General features: G+C 50.4%; 1 protein-coding gene across 1 annotated transcript in view; it reads right to left on the bottom strand.

Moving 5' to 3' along the window:
• IGSF3 (immunoglobulin superfamily member 3) overlaps positions 1–15,684 on the bottom strand; it is a gene marked incomplete at its 3' end in the record, with an annotated part of 95,702 nt that overhangs the window by 61,820 nt on the left and 18,198 nt on the right. The window lies entirely within an intron of this gene.

Here is a 15,684-nt window from a genome sequence, read left to right on the forward strand (position 1 = left end):
ATGAAACCAAGTATCAGAATCACCATCTTGGGAGTAAAAGAACACTTAGAAACCATACAAAGTAGAAATGAAGAACCACCATGAAAGGAATCTGACCTGAATTAAGAAGCAACATTTAAAATTACAGGTTCAGAAAAGCTTGAACAGAATCCAGGGCTGAAGTCAGCCCTGAGCCCGCAGGCCCTGCCTTCCTGCAAAGATGGGTAGATTCTGGTCTGCAGAGGAGGTGCCAGCTAGGGAAGTGCCTCCACCCCCATCCCATCCCACCCCACCCCACCCTACCCTATGCTGTGGAGGCTGAAATGGAGGCCAGAGAGCAGGAGCCCACAGTCAGCATCACAGCAGCAACACAGAGAGAGAATTCTTTTTGAAGGAAACATGTGAAACTGAGAACACCGGTGACCTCTGGGGGGATGGGGTGAGAAGCAGACAATCTGCACAGTCTACCTCCTAAGTTATCCTTTTTAATTGCATTACCTATTCAAAAATAAATGAATAAAATACATGGCATGCCAAAACAAAATAGGAAAGCAATAAAAAAGACAAAGATAGTTTAAAACTTCTCCTAATGAAATGTTATTTCAAAATCTAAGGGGGAGGCTTCCCTGGTGGCACAGTGGTTGAGAGTCCGCCTGCCGAGCCAGGCGACACGGGTTCGTGCCCCGGTCTGGGAAGATCCCACATGCCGCGGAGCGGCTGGGCCCCTGAGCCAAGGCCGCTGAGCCAAGGCCGCTGAGCCTGCGCGTCCGGAGCCTGTGCTCCGCAACGGGGAGAGGCCACGACAGTGAGAGGCCCGCGTACCACAAAAAAAAAAAAAAAAAAAAAAAAAAAAAAAAATTTAAGGGGAAAATGGGGCTAGAGGAGGCGGATGCAGAGGGCTCAAGCTAGTGAAGAAAACAACTTGATAAACAAGAGCCATCGTCCTGGCCAAGCCCACCACTCTCCGGTCCTCACTGTTCACATCTGCCTCAGAGCTCCCACAGCAAGCCCAGCTCTGCAGCCAGAACACCTGGCTCTCCTCCTCCATCCCCGCCCACATCTCAGTAATTGGTTATGTCCCCTCCTGCCTCCTGCCCAGAGACTCAGGTTGCCCACCAAACCACAGGAGGTGCCCTCCACTCTCCTCTGCTGTAATCATACCATTAGGGAGTTCACCTGTTCATACGAGCTCCCCACCTGAGCCCAGGTGTATTTCCCAAAGTTGCCTGTAACGCGATCTCCCATCCCGCCAGCTCTGCCTACGTGACTTTGACACTGTTCCCACCAAGAAAAGGGATCTGTGTTTCTTCCCCTTGAAGCTGGGTGGGCTCATGACTGTAAGAGTAGTGACCCTCTGTGACTTCAGTTGGAGCTCTGAGAGCCACATAAGCAGCCGGACTGCTCTGAGCGCCCCATGCTGAGGAACCCAAGTCAGCGCCCAGGAGTGACCCCGTGAAGACAATTAAATGGTGGCCCTGCTGTTCCAGCTCACCAGTGGCCCAGCCCCAGCATGAAAGACACTGAGACACAGCCACCAGCCAAACCCTTCCCAGAATCCTGAGCTACAGAGAATTCCTGAAAGACAATAAAATAATTTTTAAGACACAGATTTGGGATGATTGCTTACAAAGCATTTATTAATTATTTTTTTAATTAATTAATTAATGAACCTGCCTCTAAACAGCAGAATCCCAAAGCCCCATCTCAAACTCACCTTAGGTTCCCACTTCTTACTGGTTTTAAGGCACTGAGCTTGACAAAGCCCTCGAGTCGCCAGCTCCAGAAATTTGTTTAAATAAATTCATTGTGTCTGCCCATAATGCCTATTCCTCCAAAACTGTCCCGCTGATGTCTACCTTACTCGGTTCTCTTCCGGGAATAGAGGAGTCCATGGTCTCCTCCTCTCCTTGGTTAATTTCACGCCCACTCATGCAACTGTCCCTAAACTCTGCGTATTCATAGGAACTCCGCCCGGATCCTTTCTTGCCTTCCTGCGCTCACATCTCCGTCCACTGTCCTAGGCCTCTGCGCCCAGGGCTGTGTCAGTCACCTCGCTGCCCCTCAACCTTTCCAACTCCCCACATGCAGAACAGGAAAGACTATTCTGTTTGTTTGCTTTACACCCCGATGTTTCAGAAAAGACTTGAGGCAGCTTAAGCACCAAGAATTCTCATCGTCAAACACAGGGGTGACCATCCCCTTGCGGGGGCCACTGAAGTCGTATATCCCCCAGCGAACCAAGAATCAAATGAACAACATCTGGGTACGGGGTCTCTGGCCTCCACTCACAACATGAAGGTAAACTCGGGAAGATTTCAAGGCTCCTCCCCTGCAATGGCCTTTTCTCTACCCCACACCCAACCAACTCCTAGTCACACTTTGAGGCCCAGCTCATTTGTCATCCCTGCTGGGAAGTCTTCCTCGCCCCCTTAGGCTGTCAGTCACTCTCTCCCCGTGTGGTGTGCCTGCCCGGCACCAACAATTATCTCCACACTCGCCTGCCTTGCAGACTCAGGGCACCTTAAGTCAGAGCCTCACCTTAACTCATCTCTGTGCGCCCTCCGCACTTCGGACGGTAGGTGCCCAGTGAGTGCTCGTGGGATGAACTCAGTTGGCTGCTCTCTGGGAACCCCCTTTCCGTGTACCTGCCCTCCTCACAGAGGCAGACATCACCCCTCACCCCACTCTGAGGCCTCCCTCAGCCTCTCCCTGAACAAAGCAGGACCCTTCATCCTGCTGAGAGCCCCACTCCACAGCCATCTTTCCTGGGAAGAATGCCCCACCCCAGGTTTACGATTCCTTCCAGGCTGGAAGGTGCCTCTAGAAGCATCTGTTCAGCTATCCAAGCCTTCGTGGCTTGATCTTCATGCACTTCTGAGTCAGCCCTACTTACCCTTTAGGTTTCAAGCACATCAGCTGGAAGGCTGGTGACAACTTCCCCCAGCTCAGAACAGTTTTCCCACATACGGTTCTTATGCCTGAAGGAAATGCTGCGCTCTCCAGTAACATTAGTAAAATGGACGGTGATGTTCTTAGCATCCTAGGTCTTAGACTAGAAAAAGCACTAATACTGCTGAATCCCCGGCTTCAAGAATGGTGTCTGGGGCTTCCCTGGTGGCGCAGTGGTTAAGAATCCGCCTGCCAATGCAGGGGACATGGGTTCGATCCCTAGTCCGGGAAGATCCTACATGCCGCGGAGCAACTAAGCCTGTGCGCCACAACTACTGAGCCTGTGTTCTAGAGCCCATGAGCCACAACTACTGAGCCCACATGGCGCAACTACTGAAGCCCACGTGCCTAGAGCCCGTGCTCTGCAACAAGAGAAGGCACCACAATGAGAAGCCCGTGCACTGCAACCAAGAGTAGCCCTTGCTCGCCGCAACTAGAGAAAGTCCGTGTGCAGCAACAAAGACCCAATGCAGCCAAAAATAAATAAATTAAAAAAAAAAAAAAAGAATGGTGCCTGGCACTTAATAGGAGCTCAAAAATACTAGCTGAATGAATGAAAAAATGAACAGTCACCTGGCCCAGACCTGACGTGGAGAAGCTGTGGTCTGCCGGGCCGCTCCACACCAGGCGCCAAAGCTTGAGAGGTTGTGCAACTTCCCCAAGGTCATGAGCAAGCCAGCAAGGGAAACTGGAACCCCCGTCTCTTGCCTCCCAGCACATGGCCCTCCTTCTGCCCAAGCGGGCAGCTTTCGCACCACCCACCCCTTCCACATTCCAAAGACAGCATCTCCACGAGAAGTTCTGGATGGCATCCAGGAGTATTTTTCTTCCTGGCTTTAAAACAAATTGTGACAAATGGCTCTGCAGATCTACTGGGCCGTGAAGCCAAGCAGATGGCACTGCAGTTCACACTATTAACTTAAATTCTACTCGATGCTATTTCAAATTAGGGCATTTTACCTAGAAATTGTAAAAAGCACCGTTTTGGGGACGGGGGTGTGTACTTGTAAGTAAATTTGCCATCAGATTCGTTTACAAATCTACTTGCTCCTGGCCACCTTCAATGATTACACATCTTTACCCACTCCCCCTTCCTCTCCTCCACCAAAAAGTCCTGACTCATGTAAACAATGATAGATTCTTGGGGCCCACTGGTCTAACCACCCACCTAAACTTGACTGTGCCTGTGGACACCCTCCCGGCAGAGGCACATTGCCGCTGATGGCAGCCCAGGCGGGGAAGCTCTACTGGAAAGTTCTTTACTGTGAACTGAAATCGGGCTCCAGGGTCCTGGACAAACCCAGTCTCTCATTTATCCATTCAATGGGCAATAATCAAGCACATTCTAGGCACTGGACACTGAAGCAGACACTGAGGCTACAAAAGACACACAGAACGATCTTGAACCTCAAGGAGCTCGCCATCTAGAAGCTCTGAAGCTTTTCGTCTCCAGGCCGAACAGCTGGAGATCTTCCGTGGCTGTGCATGACATGGATTTGGTTCCTCTCCCTGTTTCTTACAAACGGGCTCCAGTTTGCCTCTGTCCCGCCAAGCGTGTCACCCAGAACTTTGCGCTCTTCCCCATGCGTGGTCTGGTCAGCAAGGAGCGAGCAGACCACTACCCCTCGGCTCTAGACACCACATCTCCTTTAGTGCACATAAGACAGATTTGTTTGGTGGCCACATCACATGGTTGACGCCGGCCAGCTAAAACCTTCCATCCTTCCGCCACCTGCCCCTCCCACACTTGTGCAACTGGAGTCAGAACCTTGCACTTATCCCTGTCCGTCCTAACAGGATCCAGACCATCGGCCCACCTCTTTCTTCCTTATCAAGCCACATACTTGCTGTCCTTTCTTGTTTTAAAGTGATGTACATAACTTTAAATGATTTGGAGGAGTAGGACCTCTACCTTCATCAAAACGGACTAGAAAAATGCAGAAAGGTCGAGGACACAATCCTACAACACCTAACCCAGCCAGAGAACTCTGACAACGATGCTCGGGCACACTGTTTCCCCGCTCTTGTCCTGCCTGTAAGTGTATGAGCTCATGGTGTCTCTAGCTGGCATCCACAGCAGGTATTCTCAACAAATACACCAACTGGATGCCAAATCCTAAGCCATTCCACACGTATTAAAACTAAAAATAAAAATTAAAAAAAAGTTATCTCTGCTATCTTCCCTCTTTTTGTAGCTTCCTGCAGCCTAACTCCACCCCTTTACCCAAGCCTGTTCCTTCAAGCTCACCAGAACCCCTCCTGTTCCTCTGCCACCATCAGCAGCCCTGTCCAGCTGTCTTCTCTTCAATCTTAAAGGTCTTCAGCATATTTGAATACTTGCCTCCTTACTGCCACTCTCTCCTTCCGCCCCAGCCAGTCTACCCAGTAACTTACTGCCACTTATGTCCCCCACGGCAGTTTCCCGCCTCAGGCACAATGGCCCAGGGGCTCCACTTTGCCAATCCCTTCATGTCCAACTCCTCCTCTTGGTATTCTGGCTCCCGGATTCTGGCCTCGCTCTCCCATCCATCTAATCTGATTCCTACCAGTCCTTCCACAATTTGCCTTTTCCCCCCCAAGCCCGCCATGACTCATTCCCACCTATAGGTTTTGCTTCCAATGTTTTCCATCTTCCGGTGTTGAAGAGCTAAACAAGAAGGAAAAAGAAAGAGGAAGGAGGGAAGGGAGAAGAGGAGGAAGAATGAAAAGAAAGAGGAAGGGAATAAAATGGAAGAATGACGACAGCAGCACCAGCTAACTCTCGCAGAAGTATCCTGCCAGGCCCTGCTCTAAACGCCTCATACACGTGACAACATTTAACCCTGACAACAACAACAGGAGGTAGGTGCCATCCTTATCCTCATTTGCAGATGAGCGTGGCCCCGAGAAGTTAAGTACTCTGCCCAGGGCACACGTGGAGTCTGTACTCCGAACCACTCCACTTGCACGACAGGTAGGGAGATGAGCATGGAATTAAGCACCGGCCACACACAAGCAGCCAGTGGTACAGGTACTGGGGGAGGCGGGGTCAGCCTGGGGAGTCAGGGAGGGCTTGCCACGGAGGGCACCTTGATCTGAGCCTTGGAAGCAGGAGTCAGGCAGGCAGCCCAGGAGCAGGTACAGGCACTCATGCCACGTGAGAAGACAGGGCACGGGCAAAGCCAGAGGTCGGAGAACCAAGGATGAGTTCACTCCCAGGGCTGGTGTGGGCTCTGGCTGGAAGGGGAGCATGAATGGAGGTGGGCAGGGAGCAGAGGTGAAGATGGGGGGCAGGGACTAGGTCTTGAGGGGTTTGTCTCACTATAGATGGGCCCTCAACCCTGTGACATATCAGGTCAACCACTTCTCATTATCTAAACCCTCCCTCTTCCAAGGCCCATCCACCCTATTCCAGTGCAAACGGGTGTTAACCAACTGCAGATGAAAGGGGAGAAGCTGCATCTAGGACCAGTCCCCATACAGGCAAGACAGGATGCCCTCCTCAGTCTCCCCTCTTCACACTGTCCTCACCCTCTCCAACAGGAAAAAGAAAATACAATGCAGTTGCTTCTTCTATAAGCTTGTTAAGTCAAATCCTTAGGGCTTCATTACTTGGCTTTTGCTAACTATCAATATGAGCGTCTGGAAAATACGTGGAGTCATGGACTTCTAGGAATCCATTAAATTTAGGGGGAAACTGTGATCTAATGTCATTAGATGACAAAGAAAATAAGCATTTTCTCGGGACTGGACAAGTCTTTGAGCTTTGGTTTAGATGCTGACAACATCATGTGACACAGTGACCATCTCAAGCTCGTCAGAAGATGAAGAACAATTACACATTTCTTAAATTTACTTCTTGAATGAGAAAGTATTTAAATATATAGAAACGTATAGAGAATAATAAATACCTGTATATATCCAAGACAGTCAAATCCTCATTTTTGCCACATTTGTTTTAGATTTTTTTTTCAAGAAAGAAAGCATTATGGGACTTGCCTGGTGGTCCAGTGGTTAAGAATCTGCCTTCCAATGTAGGGGACATGGGTTCGATCCCTGGTCGGGCAACTAAGATCCCGCACGTCATGGGGCAACTAAGCCCGCATGCCCAAACTACTGAGCCTGTGCCACAACTAGAGAACCCACACGCCACCAACTACTGAGCCTGTGCCACAACTAGAGAACCCACACGCCACCAACTACTGAGCCTACGCGCTCTGGAGCCCACATGCCTCAACTAGAGAGAAGCCCGCACGCCGCAAGGAGGAGCCTGCATGCCACAACGAGAGATCTCGCATGCCACTACTAAGACCCGATGCAGCCTAATTAATTAATTGCGAAAGAAAGAAAGCATCAGACACTGATCAAATCCCTATTTCACTCCCTTCCCAATTCAATTACCCCTACCCACCCCAGAAATAACATTCTGAACTTGGTATTTATCACTCTCATGCATTTTTATGCTTTTACTATATATATGTATCCAAAAACATATTAATAATTTTTGCATGATTTAAAACTTTGTAAAATGGCATCACACTGTATGTACTCTTTTGCATCTTTCTTACTTGACAAAACACTTTTGAGAGTAATCCTTGTTGACATATGTCACTCTAGTGAATTCATTCTGATTGCTGCAGATCACAGTTTATTGTAGGAATATTCACCACCATATGTATCACAAATTTTAAATTCATTTTCCTGTTGATGAATTTTTCAGACGTTTCCAACATTTCACTGCAATAAATATTCTTGAAAATGTTTGTCTAGGGGTATCTTTGGTCACAGGAGACATTGCCCAAATGACTCTGCAACCCTGGTACACCAATTTTATATTCCCAAGGTCAGTGTTTAAGTATTCTTTTTGTATCTTCATCATCTCCTGGTATTGTTCGACTATTACACTGTCACCAATCTGATGGGGATGAAATGTTATCTCCTTGTTATTCTGAAAATTATTTTTAAATGAGAAAATACATTACTAATAAATGCAGCTTAGTGGGCAAGAGTTCTCAACGACACATGGGAATAGAATGGATTTTCTGGAAAATAATACAGAAAGGATACGGAAGTGAGCAAGGGTACACATAAAACAAGACTGGCCATGAGCTGATAATTGCTAGAACTGGGTGATAGATGCATGGGGGTTCATTATCCTATTTTCTCCACTTTAGTCTATATTTGAAATTTTCCACAATAAAAAATTAAAATAAGGAAAAGCAGCAGCCGCATTTGGAGCAAAGAAAATGCAACAAAGAGGAGCCCCTGTAACAGTGGAAGGAAGGCAACCTTCAGAACGGGCAGAGCCTGGAGCCGCAGGTAGAAGGGGACAAAAGGAAGCTGGGAGAGGGGGCTTTCCAACCGTGTTGTGATTTAAGCCAGAAGAGTGAGGAACATTATTTCTCAAATTGGCGTTTCTGATGACCCTTTACAATACTGTAGCACCTAATAAGATGTTATCAGATTTTAAACGTATGATTGATAGAATGATCACCATTCAAAATCACTCAAGTTTTTGTTCCACGAAATTTTACTTCGGATTACAGAACGTTTGTTTTCATACTCCCAAGTTTGTTGTTTAATATGTGCAAGAATTACCTGTTAACATCATGAAAAAAAAAAAAAAACTTTTTAGTGAAAAAAAAAAAAGGTCCTTAGGCTTTTAAGTCTGGAATGACTTCAGGAAGGATAAGAGGTCATACTGTATGCTTTTGAGTGAAACTGTAATCGTCATGAATCATATTAGAATTCTGGATGCCTCCAAGCAGGTAGGACCTGAGTCCCCGCGCTTACAGGGCAGGGGTCCAAGCAATGGAGTTGGTCAGGATGCCTGGGATATAAAAGATAAACCCCAAAGAAACACAGTGGAATTCTAGACAGAGCAAAATTTGACCTGAGAGGGAGCTAAAAATTCCTGTCACATAGGTAGAAAAAGGCAGATTAGCTCAACTGGATTAAGAAAATGTGGAAAAGGGAAAGACTCAACCAGAATTATAGCCAGTGGTTTTGAACTGGGACGTAGGATGTCTGAAGTGTACTGAACGGCAGGGCGTGGCAGCGGCAGGTGCAGGTGCAGGGTAGAGGCTCGGCTGCAGCGACATCAATTACGGCTCCAGCGGGCCTTGGGAGCTCAGGGTGGCAGGTGTGAGCAGGGGGCCACCAGGGCCACCCGCCATCGAGCTTGCAGCAAAAACCACTTAGCAAGTCGTTTCCAAGTTCCTCGGAATGCTGTTGCCTAAAGTCATCTCACACACGTGTGTCCCACACATCTTCGCTCATAGTCGTCACTCGCCCACCTCTGCCCCTGAAGCAATTATTCATTAACCACAGGCATCTACCAGCCAGTAACAAAGCCCACAGGTCCGCAAAGCACAGTGTGAACAGTGAAAGGGGCCGTGGTTGTGGCGCCAGCTCCTCTGCAGAGGCAATGCACTCCAGAGCTGAGGTCAACCTGTCCAAGGTCACACGACCAGTTCCTGACAAAAGGACTTAGAGAGGCCAGGTCTCCAGATTCCCAGATCAGTGCTCTCGTCTCTCCCATGGCACCATGCGGTTCTTAGTTCCCCAACCAGGGATGGAACCCACGCCCCCTGTGGTGGAAGCACGGAGACTTCAACCACTGGACCACCAGGGAAGTCCCGCGCCTCCCTCTTCTAAAGCATCCTCCTGGGCCACTGAGATCTCATTTGGATGGACACTCGTGGCAGGACCTTCAGGGGCCTTGACTCGCTCCCCTGCAGTCCTTTGTGTCCTCGACTCTGGGCCGCTCGTCAGCAGCTCTGTCTTCTTTTGTGCATCTATTCCTGCTAGTCTAAGGGAGCAAGCAGGAAGTTTCCAGGCCGGGTGCTCAGAGGCTGACCGTTCTCAGCAGACGTCACCTGGTGCCGGCCTGCCCCAGGGGCACCCATCCATGCCTGGTCCTCCTGGGGGCTGCTGGGCAGCAATCAGATCCGGGGGAGAGGAAGGGAGGGGAGCTGAGGCCAGGTTATAGCCGCAGGAAGGGATTTCACGTACTCAGGAGGATTCCCCGTGGGCAGGGCGGTTGGCATCCAAGTCCCTGGGCAACGAGGATGTTGTTCCTACTCCTCGGTGAGGAGCTAAGGGCCAGGGAGTCAGTGACTCACCCAAGGTCATCAAGTCAGCAGGAGTCAAGGAAAGGGCAGCAGCCAGGGTGTCCCTCTCCGAGGGCAGGGCTTGTCCTGCCCCCACAGGCGGGTTTGCCAGTGGGCTCTGACCTCCCCAAACCAGTGGCCCCAGTGTGGCGAGGCCCCTCCACGGTCCACGTGCTGCAGGACAAACAGCTGCGCACTCTCACTCCGGATATCACTCCTTTAGAAAGGATGACCTGGTCTTCCCTGGTGGCGCAGTGGTTGAGAGTCCGCTTGCCGATGCAGGGGACACGGGTTCGTGCCCCGGTCCGGGAGGATCCCATATGCCGCAGAGCGGCTGGGCCCGTGAGCCATGGCCGCTGCTCCTGTGCGTCCGGAGCCTGTGCTCCGCGACAGGAGAGGCCACAGCAGTGAGAGGCCCGCGTACCGCCAAAAAAAAAAAAAAAAAGGATGACCTGTGCTTCCTTCCATACTGACCCCTACCAAGAACACCACTAAGGAAATGTTGCCACAGTAAAGAAAAAAGTACACCCAACCACAGGTCCTCACACTCCTCTCCATTTCCCCCAGAGGCCACACCAGGGTGAACTGCATCCACCGCTACCATTTACGGGCTCTGTCAAAACCTCGGCACAAAACAGGAAAACAATCCAGGCAGTCATTGGGTGCTTGTTCAGGAGCATCCTGAGCAAGTTCCAGCCCTGAGATGCCCGTGAAACCGCGGCCGCCAAACAGCTGCCCAGGCCCCAGCAAAACGCCATCCAGCGCGGAGCCTGCCCACAGCTCCCAGTGGCTGCTGCTCCTGCCGTCGCTGGGGAGAGGGCATCTCCAACTCCAGCTCTGGCCTGAAGCTAGTCCACGGGGCCATGATGGCTGGGGGAGGGAACAACGCATGTGTAGAATGTTCCAGTGTCCACCCTGCAAGAGGGCCCCGGTTACAGCAGCGCAAATCCACGGGTGACTCTGAATTGTGAACCGAGGTGACGGCCAAAGGGAAAGCCAACAAAGGAGGACGTCCATGGAGTACATGGCCGTCAGAGGAGAAGGCTGCCCTGACTGGCTGGAGGGCACCTCCATAAACCCTTCCCAATATCAACTGGCTCCAAACATTGAAACCTCTCCAGACACCCACTCTTAGAACGGCCGGCTCGGGACTCGTTAACGTAACTATCAGCCACTAAAGCCTCAGCAGTGAGTGACACTACAGTATGACCAGAAAGGTCCGAGATTAGAAGTCAGATGTACCGGGTCCCTTTCATTCTCTGCTGGTGGGAATGTGAGACGTGTATCACTACGGGAAACGATCTGGCAGTTTCTTATAAAGTTAAACACACTCACCATTTGGCCCAGCAATCCCACTCCTGGTGTTTACACAAGAGAAATGAAAACCTATGTCCACACAAAGACTTACACACAGAAGAGCAGCTTTATTCATAATAGCCCCAAACTAGAAACAGATCAAATGTCCATGAGCTGGGGAGTGGAGAAACAAACGGTGATACATCCATACAATGGAATACTACTCAGCACTAAAAAGGAATGAACCAGACACATACAACCACATGAATGAATCTCGAAAGCATTTTGATGAGTGAGAGAAACCAGATTCAGAAGACTTCATACTGTAGGATTCCATGTGGATCACATGCTGGACAGGGCAGAACCGCACTTACAGAAATCAGATCAGTGGTTGTTGGACCTGGAGATGTGGGGAGGGAGCTTTTGGGGGTGATGGGAGCATGCTACACTTGTTTGTGATGGTGGTTTCCATGACTGTTTACACTTGTCAGCACTCAACGAATTATACACTTAAAATGGGTGAATTTTGTTGTATGTACATTAGACCACCATAAAGCAAATTAAAACAATACTAGGTTCCTTTTCCTTAACTAGAGTTCAGAGAAGTGACCCGTGCTGGCTGTGACTTGGAGAAATCACATAACCTTGCTGTGCCTCAACTGTGCCATCTGTACAGGGGCTGCCTCACGGTCCCCTGGCTCAAAACGACAAGAATGAAGTCAGAGGATGTGAGTGAATGTACAGACCTGGCACCAAGTGGGGGTCCGTAAGCGTCAGCTTCTGCCCACCCACCCTCCCCAGTGTAAGTGAGGGACTCTACTGATCCATAAGCCTTCAACCAGCCGGGGTCAGGGATGAGCTGGAGGACCCAGTGAGGAACTGAAACACTGCGGAGGGTGAAGGACAAAGGCCACAGCCTGGGTGGGGAGGAGCGGGTGTGGGGAGCTCACGGAGGTGGCTGCTGGGGAAGGGGCTGAGGCTGGGGACAGCACAGAGGTGGGTGGGACAGCCCAGCGCTTGACCATTTTGCTCAAGGCCAGCCTGGCTGTGGCCTCCAGGTCTCTCATTTCCTCTGCTTTAACGAGGGGTCACAGAAGTGCTTTCCCACAACTGCATCATCTCCCTATAAAGTCGTCAGCTTAAACACAGAGCCGAGCTGGGGCAGGACAAAGTCTCCTTTATGACACATTGTGGTTCGTCCCCACCCGTTTGAACCCTTGGGCTCTGCGACACAGAACACAAGCTCCAGCCACTCCCCGTCACTTCCCGCAGGCGCCAGGACACAGCATTCCTTTCCCTGGCTTCTGGTTAAATGCCATCGTCAGTATCTTTAGGAGGAAGCGGGGGGGACTTGGGGGGTGGGTGGGGGTGGCGTCAAAAAGAGAGAATGGATCCAAAGGACTTCTAGGAACTTTAAAAGGCTTGGAAATTCATGGTGCCAGTTCTTTACTATGTCTAATTTTACTCTGAAAGTTCCTCTTAGCATAAAACATATTCCAGCCAAGACAGGGTTAGTTTGGGCTCATAAATAACGAAGGCGAGGGACTTCCCTGGCGGCGCAGTGGTTAAGAACCCGCCTGCCAATGCAGGGGACATGGGTTTGAGCCCTGGTCCAGGAAGATCCCACGTGCCGCGGAGCAACTAAGCCTGTGCGCCACAACTACTAAAGCCCGTGTACCTAGAGTCCTTGAGCCACAACTACTGAGCCCTCGCACCACAACTACTGAAAAGCCTGTGCGCCTAGAGCCCGTGCTCCGCAACGAGAAGCCACCGCAATGAGAAGCCCGCTTACCGCAACAGAGTAGTCCCCGCTCGCCGCAACTAGAGAAAGCCCACATGCAGCAACGAAGACCCAACACAGCCAATAATTAAATAAAATTTTAAAAAGAAATAAATTTAAAAAATAACGAAGGCAAGAATTTCCTCAGTTCTCTGAATGCAGCTTGAATGAGGCAGAAAGCGGCCATAGAAGAGAACCCACAGGAAACTAAAGTTGCCAGAGGCAGAATCCAGTGAGCTGTCAGGGGTGAAATGCAGAGAGGGCATTAGCTGCAGACAGCTAAGCTGGGCAACAAAGGAAACTGGGAACAAGACTGCGGGTCCTTCGGGAAAGCCTGGTAGAGCCTTCTTCCCTGTTAGATGCCTGTGTTTCAGGTGACACCAAGTCAGGTAAGGCTGCTATCTCCGCAAACCCTCCCTGCCACCCAGTGATAAACCACTCCCTTTCTCCAGAACAGTCTAATTACATCCTTATTGCTTGACACTCACAGGGCCAGTGCAGGTTCTCTGGAGTAAAGCCCAGTACGGTACACAGAGGATGTCAGCACCGCTCCCTAAAGTACCGGGAGAGAACACAAAACGAAGGAAACCTTGAAGAACAGGCAAGAGACAGCAGTGTTGACAGGAACAGGTGCTGGAGGAGATGGAGAAGAAGGAATAATGGTTGACACATTGGAGGACATCAGAGGCGGAGGTGTGGCAGGTGGCAAAAGAGGTGACTGCTGGGCTTCCCTGGTGGCGCAGTGGTTGAGAGTCCGCCTGCCGATGCAGGGGATGTGGGTTCGTGCCCCAGTCCGGGAGGATCCCACATGCCGTGGAGCGGCTGGGCCCGTCAGCCATGGCCGCTGAGCCTGCGCGTCCGGAGCCTGTGCTCCGCAATGGGAGAGGCCACAACAGTGAGAGGCCCGCGTACCGCAAAAAAAAAAAAAAAAAAAAAAGAGGTGACTGCTGCAGGGCAGGGGAGACCCAGGCAGCACCACCCAGACCATGGGGGAAGGACCCCTCAGAGCCACCCGATGCTGTCAGCATGAGAGAACACCAAAGCTGGGGAACGCCCAGGGGCCATTTGGTCAAAGGCTCAGAGATTTCACCCACAATGGCCTCGCCAAGACTGAAACAAGAACAGCAAGATATCCCGAGGGAGGTGACAATGTGGTCCAAAGGTGGTGCCTTAATGGCTCAGCAGTATGTACTGTGGCCTAAATCCAACCTCCAAATGACCACGCATCTAACTAAGGCAACCTGAGGCCGTCAGCTGACTAGGGTGGCACCCTGGTCCTGAACAACAATGACGACAACTACCACTTACGCAGCATCTCCTACATTAAGACTCTCCCCGATGGTTCCATTCAAGTCTCACGATAACCCAAATGAGTGGCTCCTGCTATTTTCGGATAAGGAAATGGGCGCTTAGAAGAGTTAAGTAACTTGCTCCAAATCACACCGCTGGCTGAATAACCAATGCTTATCGAATGGTGGTCGGGTGGACGGATGGATGGATGACTGGATGGACAAAGGAAAGCCAGGCTGACAGACAGCTCCTCCTGGGACTAGACTTGGCCCTTCTGGGCCTGTCAGAGGAAGCAGGGAGAGCGGTGGGTAAAACGAGCCCATGAACAAGACAGCATCGACAAATATATATGACAGCCCTATTTTGCTGAAAGTGGGGGGAAAATAAAAACACCAACTCTCCATGAGAAACAGGAAAAAGAGAAACAGTCTCTCCCTGTCTTTAAATTTTCACATCATAAAGAAGAGCCCCAGTGGCCCATGCCAGCTATCCCCAGGTCTGAAGGGTTTTCCTCTGAGTATTTATTTGCAGAGTCAAAGTTCTCAGTTAGAGGAGAAACAGGACACAGCAGAGATTACATCGGAGCAGGAGAGGCGCCGCACAAAGGCCCTTCCTTTGTGTCTAACTCTGCTTTGTTTAAAGCAAGATCAGATTCAGCATCTGCACTTTTACTCGCTGCCTGACGAAAACCAGATGCCAAATGCCTCCCAGCACTGCGTCAGGGCCCCTGCCCTTCGGAAAACAACTTGAGTCAGCCAGGCGAAATGCACACGGCACTGAACAAAGCGCGCCATGCTCCAAGGGCCGAGATCCGCGCTCCTGAGCCTTTAAGAAAAGGCACATTCGGAATCTTTTCAGGCTAGGAAAGGTGAAAAAGATGGGCTTCGTACCTCATTCTTCGTCTAGTCTAGAGGTCTGGAACTTTTTCCTGAAGCTCCACCTATAGCTGGATGATTGAGATGCTCAAGCTGGTCACCAGTGGATACCAGTCACCAAAACATTCCCCTCTGCAAGCCACTGACATTCTGGTGACCGATGGGAGAGAGCAGCCATCTTGCTGACATGGCTCAGGGACAAGAATCCCCCTAAGCTAAAGGGCCTTGGGGGTGGCAGTAAACTCACCCTCCAAAAATACTCAGAGCCCCAGAGAGAGAAGAAACATCAGCCAGCAAGCCCTAGCTCCTTCAACACAGATCTCTGAGCAAATTAAGTCAGAAGCAAATGGAAAAGTGTAACCTGAAGACCACTTATCTATCACCTGGATCACAAACAGCAGTCAGCAGCCCCACCCTGTTACAG

The sequence above is a fragment of the Hyperoodon ampullatus genome (genome assembly GCF_949752795.1).
Source record: "Hyperoodon ampullatus genome assembly, chromosome: 2".
In the NCBI taxonomy this organism is placed as follows: domain Eukaryota; kingdom Metazoa; phylum Chordata; class Mammalia; order Artiodactyla; family Ziphiidae; genus Hyperoodon; species Hyperoodon ampullatus.